Raw genomic sequence first — 13,740 nt, 5'->3', positions numbered from 1 at the left:
TAGAGTCAGGGGAGGATGATGCTGGTTTCTAATGGGTAGAGACAAGGGATACCTCAAAACACCCTTCAGTGAAAAGAATAGCTTTCCACAAAAAAAAATTATCCACTCCAGAATGTCAATAGAGCTGAAGTTGAGAAACCCAACTGTAGCCATTGCAAATAGAAAAAGTAGAAGCAGTGACAGACTTAATTTTGGGGGCTCCAAAATCATTGTGGATGGTGCCCGCAGCCATGAAAAGACACTTGCTCCTTGGAAGGAAAGCTATGATAAACCTAGACAGCATTTTAAAAAGCAGAGACATCACTTTGCTGACAAAGGTCTGTATAGTCAAAGTTATGGTTTTCCAGTAGTCATGTACAGATGTGAGAGAGGGACCATAAAGAAGGCTGAGTGCTCAAGAATTGATGCTTTCAAATTGTGGTGCTGGAGAAGATTCTTGAGAGTCCCCTGGACAGGAAGGGGATCAAATCAGTCAACCCTAAAGGAAATCAACCCTAACTACTCATTGGAAGGACTAATACTGAAGCTCCAATACTCTGACCATCTGATGCAAAGAGCCAACTCATTGGAAAAGACCCCAGTGATGGCAAAGATAGATGGCAAAAGGAGAAGGGGGCAGCAGATGATGAGATGGTTAGATAGCATCACCGACTCAATGGATATGAATTTGAGCAAAGTTCAGGTGCTACTGAAGGACACAGGAGTCTGGCACACTGCTGTCCAAGGGGTCACAAAGATTCGGACATGACTTGGCAACTGAACAACAACTGTAGCCATGGATATTAATGTAGCAACATTTGATTAGAGGCTGTCCAGAGAGAGCACAGAAGCTGACTAACTAGGATCCTTACCTCCACTAGGTGGTTATTTCTGTTTCACGATGTGAAGTAGCCAACCTGAATTAATCACATTTAGAAAGATATGGAGCTATCGTTAACATCTTCCCCCCAAACCCCATTCTCTTTTCTCCATGTAATACCTGTTCACTGTGGAGAATATACACAAGCAAAAGAAGATGTCAACAATCATTCATAATATCACAATTCAGATATAGCTAGCCTGTCAGATTTATATTATAATATAATATATGAAAATGAAAGTGAAGTCGCTCAGTCATGTCCAACTCTTTGTGACCCCATGGACTGTAGCCTACCATGCTCCTCCATCTATGGGATTTTCCAGGCAAGGGTACTGGAGTGGGTTGCCATTTCCTTCTCCAGGGATCTTCCAGACCCAGGGATTGAACCCGGGTCTCCCGCACTGCAGGCAGACTCTACCATCTGAGCCACCAGGGAAGCCCCAATACTATATATATATATATGTATTCCATATGTGCGTGCATGTATGCCAAGTCACTTCAGTCATGTCCAACTCTGTGCAACCCTGTAAACTGTATCCTGCCAGGCCCCTCTGTCCATGGGACTCTCCAGGCAAGAATACTGGAGTGGTTGCCATGCCCTCCTCCAGGGGATCTTCCCGACCCACGGATCAAACCCTCATTTCTTATGTCTCCCGCATTGGCAGATGGGTTCTTTACCACTAGCGACACCTGGGAAGCTATGTATATAGTATGTAATATATGGGCTTCCCAGGTGGCTTAGTGTTAAAGAATCTTCCTGCCAATATGGGTTTGACCCCAGGGTCAGGAAGATCCCCTGGAGAAGGAAGTAGCAACCCACTCTAGTACTCTTGCCTGGGAAATCCTATAGACAGAGGAGCCTGGCGGGCTACAGTCTATAGGATGGCAAGAGAGTTGGACATAACTTAGCAACTAAGCAACAACAATTTATACATATAGATATAAAACAAAAGTGAACTTGTACTTCTTTATAATCTGTTTTTGTAACATAATGTTAATATTTACATAAGTTAAATAATAAAATATATTATTATTTAATATATAATTATATATTTAAATCATTATTTCACTTTAAATTACAATGATATTTTACTTTAGTCACAACATTTGACACTTCAAAACAAGATACCACTAATCAATAACAAAAGTGGAAATACTTATCAAAGTTACAACAGACATATTTAGCTGAGAATCACTTCAACAGAGTAAAGCTCTAAAAATACCAGACAAACCAATACTTGTTTGGAATAAGATGTACAACTTTCTTACTGTACAAGTGAGGCCCTGTTTCCGTGTGGTCAGGGTTATAGTAAATATTTAAATATGTAATTTATCATATAATACATAAGATGATGTCTAGAATTGGCTTAAAAACAATCCAATGAAATAGAACTGCCATATGACCCAGCAATACCACTTCTGGGCATACACACTGAGGAAACCAGATCTGAAAGAGACACGTGCACCCCAATGTTCATCGCAGCACTGTTTATAATAGCCAGGACATGGAAGCAACCTAGATGCCCATCAGCAGATGAATGGATAAGGAAGCTGTGGTACATATACACCATGGAATATTACTCAGCCGTCAAAAAGAATTCATTTGAACCAGTCCTAATGAGATGGATGAAACTGGAGCCCCTTATACAGAGTGAAGTAAGCCAGAAAGATAAAGAACATTACAGCATACTAACACATATATATGGAATTTAGAAAGATGGTAACGATAACCCTATATGCAAAACAGAAAAAGAGACACAGAAATACAGAACAGACTTTTGAACTCTGTGGGAGAAGGTGAGGGTGGGATGTTTCAAAAGAACAGCATGTATACTATCTATGGTGAAACAGATCACCAGCCCAGGTGGGATGCATGAGACAAGTGCTTGGGCCTGGTGCACTGGGAAGACCCAGAGGAATCGGGTGGAGAGGGAGATGGGAGGGGGGATCGGGATGGGGAATAAGTGTAAATCTATGGCTGATTCATATCAATGTATGACAAAACCCACTGAAATGTTGTGAAGTAATTAGCCTCCAACGAATAAAAAAATTAAAAAAAAAAACAAACAAAAAAAACAATCCAATGGAGAGGTGAGAGATAAGCAGGTGTATAAATGAAGCAAGAATGGCTGTGGGCTGATTATTGTTGTAGTTGGGTGATGGGGATTCTCAGCTCTCTATTACTGAGTATGTTTGAAATGTTCCATAATAGACACGTCACTAAACATTTACCTGTTAACTTATAGCATCCTCTTTAATGGCTGCCTGTACCCTAATTTAGCCAATCTCACTGTTGAATGATTATATCACTTTCAGGTTTTCATTTTATAAGCAATGCTGTGATGGACCTTTTTGTGGCTAAATCTGATGGGTCAGAGGTAGACTGTGAGAAAAAGAAAGAAGTCAAGGATAGTTTCAAAGTTTTACCTGAGTAATTAGAAAAATGAAGTTGCCATTAACTGAGAAGGGAAGGGCTCAAGTAAGAGTCATGTGGGGTGAAAAATCAAGGGTTTGATTTTTGTGGTCATGTTATATTTGGGAAGCCATCCAAATGGAGATGTCAAGTAGGCAGTTGGATTTGAAAGATTGGAATTCAGAGGTGCAGTGAAGCCTGGGAATATAAATTTGGATCATCAGTATATTGATGTCGAGAGAGGGAGGGAAGAAATATTTGAAGGTTTAGCTCTGGGGTTGACCAATTTAAGGTCAGGAAGATGAGAAGAATCCATCAAAGGATTTGGAGAGAGGATAGGCAGTGAAGTAAGAATGTAGTGTCCCAGAAACCAAGTGCAAAAAAGTATTTCTAGAAGAAAAACACTGAGCAGTCTGTGTTTGTGGGCTGAAAACTGTCAATGAAATTTGGTAACACCATGCTTATTACCTGTCTCTTCCAACTAGAACATAAACTCCATGAGGTCAGGGACTTTGTTTGCTTTGATTATTGCTATAACTTCAGTTTTTAGAACTGTACCTGGCAATGTAGTATGTGCTCAATAAATAATTGTTGAATTAAAGAGTGAATAATAAACCAAATCTATGTGTATTAATAATTATTTTATCATGTTAAATTCTTAAGAGTAGAATTGCTAAGTAAAAGCAAAATTGAAAGTCTTTCAATGTGAAAGGCTGTTATTAATTTTTTCAGTTCATCAAAAAAGACTGCATTAATCCCATTTAAAGCCCATCAAATACTCCTTTGTTATCAGTGGGAAACTTCAAAGGATAGCTTGAGCCAGCTTCTAAGATGAACTAATCAGTTTATTTTTAGTTCCCTCCTACTTCTATCACTACACTTGAAACACACTTTATTTCCCTTTCAAGGCCCATCTCAAGCTGCAGCTTAGATAGGATTGTGTACACTGAACTGTCAATTAGATTGCTCCTCCCCACCCTAAGGATGTAGCTAAATATCAAGATATTAGTTCAGCATGACTTAGGCCTCATGAGAAGTATCCACATTAAAGAAAAGTCATCAAGATGAAAACTTTCAAGACCTAGAAGAACACAGTATAATAGAATGACAGACATTGGAACCACTCTTTGGGGCTGGGAGCTCTGTCTAAAAGTCACACTATGGCCTAGTCTACAGCCTAATAAAGTCGGCTCTGGGCTAGTCTTACGGAAAATGCCCAGAGGATGTCTCTGTGCCCTGGCCTGCTTGGGAAAGAACTCTTTCCTGCCTCTTTTGAATCCCATAATGTTGTGTTCTCTCATTCTTGGTGTTTGTCTTACTCAAGCAGTTTGGACTTGCTTTATCCTTCCTCCACACAGGAGGTGTGGTGCTGGAGAAGACTCTTGAGAGTTCCTTGGACTGCAAGAAGATCAAAAGAGTCAATCCTAAAGGAAATCAACTCTGAATATTCATTGGAAGGATTGTTGCTAAAGCTGAAGCTCCAGTACTTTGGCCACCTGATGCAAAGAGCCGGCTCGTTAGAAAAGACCCTGATGCTGAGAAAGATTGAAGGCAAAATGAGAAGGGGGCAGCAGAGGATGAGATGGTTAGATAGCACCATCGACTCAATGGCATGAATTTGAGCAAACTCTGGGAGATAGTGGAAGATAGAGGATCCTGGAATGCTACAGACCATGGGTTCACAAAGAGTTGGACACAACTTAGCGACCGAACAACACATCAGCAAGCTAAGTGACGTCCACCAGCACTATTTCAGTTCTGAGGCCGACGGTTAAAAATCAAAAAGTGAGAGGTGCCCCAGTTCCTGGAAATCCCTACTCCCCTCCCCAAAAGAGTTGGAATAATCCTCCCATTCGTTGTTTCTTTTAGTTGCTAAGTCACGTCAGATTCTTTTGCAACCCCACGGACTGTAGCCCGCCACGCTCCTCTGTCCATGGGATTTCCCAGGCAAGAATACTGGAGTGGGCTGCATTTCCTTCTCCACAGGATCTTCCCGACCCAAGGATGGAACCCACGTCTCTTGCATTTGTAGGCAGATTCTTTACCACTGAGCCACCAGAGAAACCCTTATATTGGTCTACGAAATTACCCAGCCCACAAAAATTAACCCGGCCATATTTAGGGGCCACTCTCACCTTCTGAGATGGCCCATACTCTGTCTGTAGAGTGTGTTTCTCTCTAAATAAATTCACTTCTCACCTATCACTTTGTCTCCCACTGAATTGTTTTTTGTGATAAGACATCAAGAACCTGGAGTTCCGTTATGTCCTGAAACCAAATGTGATCTCAGTTAAAAGAACGTAGGTTCAAGTCCAAAGCTTGGTTTTGGATGGGTTTGAGTCCCGGCCATGTGGGTTCAGTTCCAGCCAGAGTTACAGTTTCAGAATGGGCCTCCAACAGACCACATGGACCTAGAATGGGCCTAGAACTGCTGACAAGCAACAGACACCACAAACAACCCTGCTGAAATCAGACCCAAGAAAATACATGTCTTCCAGCAAATCCTGGTGCTTATCCACCCTAACCAGTAAAGTTGTTGTTGTTGCTCAGTTGCTAAGTCATGTCTGACTCTTTGCAACCCTGCAGACTTGCAGTATACCAGGCTCCCCTGTCCTTCACTGTCTCCGAAAATCGATCATACTCAAATCCATGTTGGATGACTCACAGGTAATATTTCCAACCTGGTTCCTTTTCCCATCAAGGAACTTGGGAAGGATCAGGGAATGCTTCATACAAGTCATTGGTAAAAAAAAGAAACGTGTGTTGGGTTAAAGAAGTATATGGACAGGGTGAAAACTATGAGGACTGATAGCTCCAGGCCTGGACAGGAAGTTCATAAAAGACTTCATACACACACACACACACACACACAGACACTTTCCTGGATTCTGAAAACACAGATTTATTTATGGACATCAACTCTCATGATGAGACATTCCTGGATTTTGTGACAATAAAGCAGCTTAAGTTAAGAATGATCAAAACTCTGCCTGTTTCACAGGACCAGGACCACCTGGGAGCATTTCCCCTCCCTCACTCTCAGCTCATCTTATCATTATGACACATGCCAGAAATAATCTCCCTGCTACAGATCACTTTGAAGTCAAAAACATTCCTGGTTGAAACTTTCCTAAAGTCAAGGGCTTAAAAAGCCTTTTAAGGTCAGAAAAGATCACCAGGGAACTGACAGGATAAAGTGAAGCACAGCATGCCCAAAGGCAAACATCTCAGGGCTCTGTCATTTCAACTTAGCTTGTGAATATATTAAAATTCCTGAGGTCAAAAGTCATTTTGCTTTTTCATCACATCACTGCTCTAGCCCCAGAGAGAGCAGAAGAACTAACTATACTGCATTCAGATCACAGTGCAGAGGCTCTCAAACTTAAGTGTGAGTGAGAACCACCTGGGAGTTATTTAAAATGCAGGTTCACAAGCCCCACCTCCAGAGATTAAGTCAGAGATGAGTTCTTAAAGTCTTTCTTTTAACAAGTTTTAGGTAGTCTGTGATAAAATCTTTAGAAGCCTTGATATGGAGATTCCTCAGCCATAGTGACGGTTAAGGGGGATGGAGGGCTTGCAGAAGGTTGGAAGCAGTTATTACAAGGTGTCCATAAACACATGGACATCACCAGATGGCCAACACTGAAATCAGATTGATTATATTCTTTGTAGCCAAAGATGGAGAAGCTCTATACAGTCAGGAAAAACAAGACCAGGAGCTGACTGTGGCTCAGATCGTGAAATCCTTATTGCCAAATTCAGATTTAAATTAAAGAAAGTAGGGAAAACCACTAGACCATTCAGGTACAACCTAAATCAAATCCCTTACGATTATACAGTGGAAGTGAGAAATTTAAGGGACTAGATCTGATAGACAGAATGCCCGATGAACTATGGACGGAGGTTCGTGACATTGTACAAAAGACAGGGATCAAGACCATTCCTAAGAAAAAGAAATGCAAAAAAGCAAAATGGCTGTCTGAGGAGGCCTTACAAATAGCTGTGAAAAGAAGAGAAGTGAAAAGCAAAGGAGAAAAAGAAAGATATACCCATTTGAATGCAGAGTTCCAAAGAATAGCAAGGAGAGATAAAAAAGCCTTCCTCAGTGATCAGTGCAAAGAAATAGAGGAAAACAATAGAATGGGAAAGACTAGAGATCTCTTCAAGAAAATTAGAGATACCAAGGGAATATTTCATGCAAAGATGGGCTCAATAAAGGGCAGAAATGGTATGGACCTAACAGAAGCAGAAGATATTAAGAAGAGGTGGCAAGAATACACTGAAGAACTGTACAAAAAAGATCTTCACAACCCAGATAATCATGATGGTATGATCACTCACCTAGAGCCAGACATCCAGGAATGGTAAGTCAAGTGGACCTTAGGAAACATCACTACGAATAAAGCTAGTGGATGTGATAGAATTCCAGTTGAGCTATTTCAAATCCTAAAAGATGATGCTGTGAAAGTGCTGCACTCAATATGCCAGCAAAGTAGGAAAACTCAGCAGTGGCCGCAGGACTGGAAAAGGTCAGTTTTCGTTCCAATCCCAAAAAAGGCAATGCCAAAGAATGCTCAAACTACCACACAATTGCACTCATCTCACACTCTAGTAAAGCAATGCTCAAAATTCTCCAAGCCAGGCTTCAGCAATAGGTGAACTGTGAACTCCAGATATTCAAGCTGGTTTTAGAAAAGGCAGAGGAACCAAAGATCAAATTGCCAACATCTGCTGGATCATCAAAAAAGCAAGAGAGTTCCAGAAAAACATCTACTTCTGCTTTATTGACTATGCAAAAGCCTTTGACTGTGTGGATCACAATAAACTCTGGAAAATTCTGAGAGATGGGAATACCAGACCACCTGTCCTGCCTCTTAAGAAACCTGTATGCAGGTCAGGAAGCAACAGTTAGAACTGGACATGGAACAACAGACTGGTTCCAAATAGGAAAAGGAGTACATCAAGGCTGTATATTGTCACCCTGCTTATTTAACTTATATGCAGAGTACATCATGAGAAACGCTGGGCTGGAAGAAGCACAAGCTGGAATCAAGATTGCTGGGAGAAATATCAATAACCTCAGATATGCAGATGACACCACCCTTATGGCAGAAAGTGAAGAGGAACTAAAAAGCCTCTTGATGAGAGTGAAAGAGGAGAGTGGAAAAGTTGGCTTAAAGCTCAACATTCAGAAAACTAAGATCATGGCATCTGGTCCCATCACTTCATGGCAAATAGATAGGGAAACAGTGGCTGACTTTATTTTTCTGGGCTCTAAAATCACTGCAGATGGTGACTGCAGCCATGAAATTAAAAGACGCTTACTCCTTGGAAGGAAAGTTATGACCAACCTAGACAGCATATTAAAAAGCAGAGACACTGCTTTGCCAACAAAGGTCCGTCTAGTCAAAGCTATGGTTTTTCCAGTAGTCATGTATGAATGTGAGAGTTGGGCTATAAAGAAAGCAGAGCACCAAAGAATTGATGCTTTCGAACTGTGGTGTTGAAGACCCTTGAGAGTCCCTTGGACTGCAAGGAGATCCATACCAGTCCATCCTAAAGGAGATCAGTCCTGGGTGTTCATTGGAAGGACTGATGTTGAAGCTGAAACTCCAATACTTTGGCCACCTGATGTAAAGAGCTGAAAAGACCCTGATTCTGGGAAAGATTGAAGGCAGGAGGAGAAGGAGACAACAGAAGATGAGATGGTTAGATGGCATCACTGACTCAATGGACATGAGTTTGGGTAAACTCCAGGAGTTGGTGATGGACAGGGAGGCCTGGCGTGCTATAATCCATGGGGTTGCAAAGAGTTGGACAGGACTGAGCAACCGAACTGAATTGAACTGAACGAACACATGGGTGCAAATGTTCTCCCTTAATCCTCTAAGTACAGTTACTAACAAACTTTTAGGCAATGACAAAGGGCCCTCATACTCAAAACTCAGAAATTCCCTTGGCTGCTGTTCTTTTCTTCCCCGTGACACCTGATGGGAAGGTGTAGGGAGTACAAGAAGAAAATTTTCTTCCCCTATCTGCTATGGGAATTTCTCAGAACTCTGGAATGAAAGGGAAAGGAGCTAGAGTCACCCACAGGAATATTGTACGGGCAGAGCTGCTTCTTGCTTTCTCTAACTAAGCCATAGCACCTAGAAATTGCAAAGCCCTTACTGGGACACAATGCCCTTCAGCTCACTGAAGGATTCCAGAGAGTTAAAGAGAGATGGATTCAGGAAGACAGGTAAAGGAAACAAAGCCAGAAGATCAGGTGAAGATCAAAAGACCAGGTGAAGCAGAAGACCCTAATCTAAGAGTTCAGTTCAGTTCAGTCGCTCAATTATATCTGACTGTTTGTGACCCTATGGACTCCAGTATGCCATTCCCTGTCTATCACCAACTCCCAGAGCTTACTCAAACTCATGTCCATTGAGTCGGTGATGCCATCCAGCCATCTCATCCTCTGTCGTCCCCTTCTCCTCCCACCTTCAATCACTCCCAGCATCAGGGTCTTTTCAAATGAGTCAACTCCTCACATCAGATGGCCGAAGGATTGGAGTTTCAGCTTCAGCATCAGTCCTTCCAATGAATATTCAGGACTCATCTCCTTTAGGATGGACTGGTTCAGTCCCCTTGCAGTCCAAGGGGCTCTCAAGAGTCTTCTCCAACACCACAGTTCAAAAGCATCAATTCTTCAGCGCTCAGCTTTCTTTATAGCCACTCACTACCAATGTCACCCTGTGCAAGTTACTTTACTTCTCTGCACCTCAGTCTCTTCATCTATAAAACAGAGATACTACTAGTAGCTTCCTCATAGGGTTGTTGGGATGATTAAATGAGTTAATGTATTCAAAGAACCTAGTGTTCCTGGCCTACAGTGATTCCTGTCATATGTAATGTGTTACTGTCATTCACAGTGAGTCAGAAAGTACTTTTGTTTTAGTTTTGCACTAGTTTATATTCTTTTTGCCTTTAGGTTGGATTGTTCGTTTGGGGCTTGAACTTACTGAGTCTTATAAGAGGGGAAACAAGAACCACACTTTTGCCTCTGGTGTTACCACCCAGCCCATTGTGTTTTTCTCTCAGAATCACCACAGCCAGGGTGTATCTTCCTAAGGTTTCCTTTGTTTCTGGGAAAGCACATTGATGCAATTTAACTAGTGGGTCTTTTCCTTCCCACTTCGACCTGCAGTATTGTAAGCTGTGTCCATTCTTCCTTTCATTTCTAACTTCTATGGGTTTGGTGTGCCATGGACACACACCACTGTTTCCCCTTAACTCTCATCATGTTCGCTTGCTCACTTTTACACTTTCTCTTTAAAGCATGCTCTTCATATTGCGCCAGCTCATTCACCTCTGACTCCTTTTCACCAGCCCCTGAGAAGAGCCACAGCCCTGGTCCCCAAACACTTGCCTATAGTTGGCACCATCAAGCAGACACCAACCCAACTGCAAAGCACACCTCTCCCCACACCTCCTTCAGGAATGTTCACAGTGCAGAAGCCTCCTAAGCATTTCCAGAGAGCAGCTCTCTCCCAGGAGGGAGCAGAAGGCCAGGAGCTACCCACCCCCTCCCACCTACCCCCCTTCCCCAGTGACTTAGAAGGTTGCTCAGAGAGGGAGACAAACGCTGTCTGAAAGAATGTTGCTGTTGCTAGGAGAGAATGCAGGAGGAATAGTTCCCGTCATAAAGGGCAGCCGGCAGAAAAGAAAAGAACAGGACTACAAACAGTGGGGACGAGTTTCTGTGTCTTGCTAATACTTGCGGGTGTGTAGCTACCATTAGCTGCTTCAACCGCAAAGTATGAGGTCACTGGAATGGGTTTTTAATAGCTGCAGCTTTTATTTTGATGTCTTTGTGGGTTTTTAATTCAGCCTTTAATGTGGGGAAATAGTATGTAAAAACCAGGAAACAAATTCCCATTATTGCTGTAACTTTGGCCCTTCAGGTATCACAGCACTTAACTGTCTCTGCGTTGCTTCCTTACCCGTCTAAGTCCTACAGTAGAGGCAGGGATGGCGACATGGATGATGAATTATTCATTTTTGCCTCCCTGCTCTAACCAGTCTCTGGCACGAAAAGGAGTTCAGTAAAATGAGTATATCAGAGGGTTTGAAGAACCCGTTGATACCAGACTTGGTAAAAATGGACCCAACCTCCAGGTACCCCACATTCCAGCCAGGAGCCCCATTGGCTATACCCCAAACATCCACTCTGCTTTCCTGTCTCTGGACCTTTCCTCATGCTAATTTACCATGTCCTAGAGATGGGAAGGTCCTGGGAAGGTTTGGAAAGAAGCAGGCTGAACAGTTGGGATTTTATTAATTGGAAATGGGGATTTGTTGATGGTTTTTGAGCAGAAGACACTGGTATAGGTTTAAGGTACAGCCTGATTAAGACTTTCATAAACCTCAAGAATGCTGATTGTGGATCCCAAACCCCCATCTGTATACTTCAAAATTAAAACAGTACCAAACAGTAAAACACAAAACATCAGATACATTGATGATGAAAAAGTTTTGTTCTACATCTTCAGAACATAAAATACTGAGTACAATAGCAGAACCCTTTTCTAGGTCTTTCTCTACTTCTCCTTATCACCCAAGACTGGAATGGACCTCTTTCTTTACTACACATCACACACTTAGAAATGTATAGAATTTTATAAGGTTTGAACCCAGAGATCTAAGAAAATAAAGTGGTCATTGTCCAACTATACATTTTCTTTACCCGAAATTAAATAATGGCATAGCATAATTATTTCAGAACAAATCCTCTCACTTTTTCAGCCTCACAGAATGCACTGAGAGTGGCCCCATAGTACATCTCATGTGTCTTTCTTGAAGCTCTTAAAAGCAACACTGGTGAAGTTTTAAGTGAATTTTGATTTTGTATATTTATTATGTTAGATAAGAACCTTCCTAAATTTTGTGAACGATAATGAAAATAGTTTTCAAGTCATGCAATCGTATTCCAGCATTCAATTTAAGCATAAAGGGAACTAGTCAGCATTAGGCATCTATATGACCAATCAAATCCTTCCTTCAATTTGCCTAATTCTGCTTTAAAAGCAAAAGGCTGTTGTTTCACAAGGGTCTTTCAGCCCTAAGCTTTTCTTAACAGTGAAATTAAATATGAAAAGAAAATATCTTAAGGTTTCATTGATAGGAAATAAAAATCAAAACTAATTCCACAATCTGTCTTTAAAACAAGAGAAACTTCCCTTTAACACAAAGGTCTCTATCTTGTTGACCACCAAGCTCTAATGAAATACAGCTATTTTTATGTAGCCTGTTTCTAATCCTATTTTAAACAAAGAGGAGAGGTTTCATTATCTTTCAGGCTTTAACATCCCAGGATAAATTGGCTGTTCGTCTATTATTCATCCGCTGTTGTTAGAAATTAAGTCTTTGTTACTGACAGGGGTAAAACTTAGTGGAGCAGATCAATAGAATTATTTCTACAATAATAGAAGGTAGGAATATACTGATTAGCCATGTCTTTTCTTTTAATTCTGCCTTTCATTAGTAGTTCATGCTCCAGGAAAGGCTTTTTGAGTTGCTGAATAAAAGCTCCTAAGGTTCAACAGCTTCATGTACCAGAGAATTTTTCTGTAGCTCTGAAACCTCTCTAAGATCCCAGCAAAAAATGAAAAAGAAAAGCATATTCTATGCACAGTCTACTCTCAGAACCAGAGGAAAGCCTTCATAATTAACACTTATGAACCCATTATAGGCTGATGCTAATCCCTGCATCACTTCATGGCAAATAGTTGGGGAAACAGTGGAAACAGTGGCTGACTTTATTTTTCGGGGCTCCAAAATCATTGCAGATGGTGATTGCAGCCACGAAATTAAAAGACACTTACTCCTTGGAATGAAAGTTATGACCAACCTAAACAGCATATTAAAAAGCAGAGACGGAAAAAAAAAAACAAAAAAACAGAGACATTACTTTGTCCACAAAGGTCCATCTAGTCAAGGCTATGGTTTTTCCAGTAGTCATGTATGGATGTGAGAGTTCAACTATAAAGAAAGCTGAGTGCCAAAGAACTGATGCTTTTGAACTGTGGTGTTGGAGAAGACTCTTGAGAGTCCCTTGGACTGCAAAGAGATCCAACCAGTCCATCCTAAAGCAGATCAGTCCTGGGTGTTTATTGGAAGGACTGATATTGACGCTGAAACTCCAATACTTTGGGCACCTGATGGGAAGAGCTGACTCATTTGAAAAGACCCTGATGCTGGGAAAGATTGAGGGCAGGATGAGAAGGGGATGACAGAGGATGAGATGGTTGGATGGCATCACTGACTCAATGGACATGGGTTTGGGTAGCCTCCGGCGGTTGGTGATGGACAGGGAGGCCTGGTGTGCTGTGGTTTACCGGGTCACAAAGATTCGGACACGACTGAGTGACTGAACTGAACTGAACTGAATCCCTGCATTGAGCTTCCCAAGTGGCTTAATGGTAAA

The sequence above is a fragment of the Cervus elaphus genome, chromosome 28, assembly GCF_910594005.1.
Source record: "Cervus elaphus chromosome 28, mCerEla1.1, whole genome shotgun sequence".
Classification (NCBI taxonomy): Eukaryota; Metazoa; Chordata; class Mammalia; order Artiodactyla; family Cervidae; genus Cervus; species Cervus elaphus.
The sequence above is the reverse complement of the archived record's forward strand: the minus strand, read 5'-3'. Positions refer to the sequence as shown.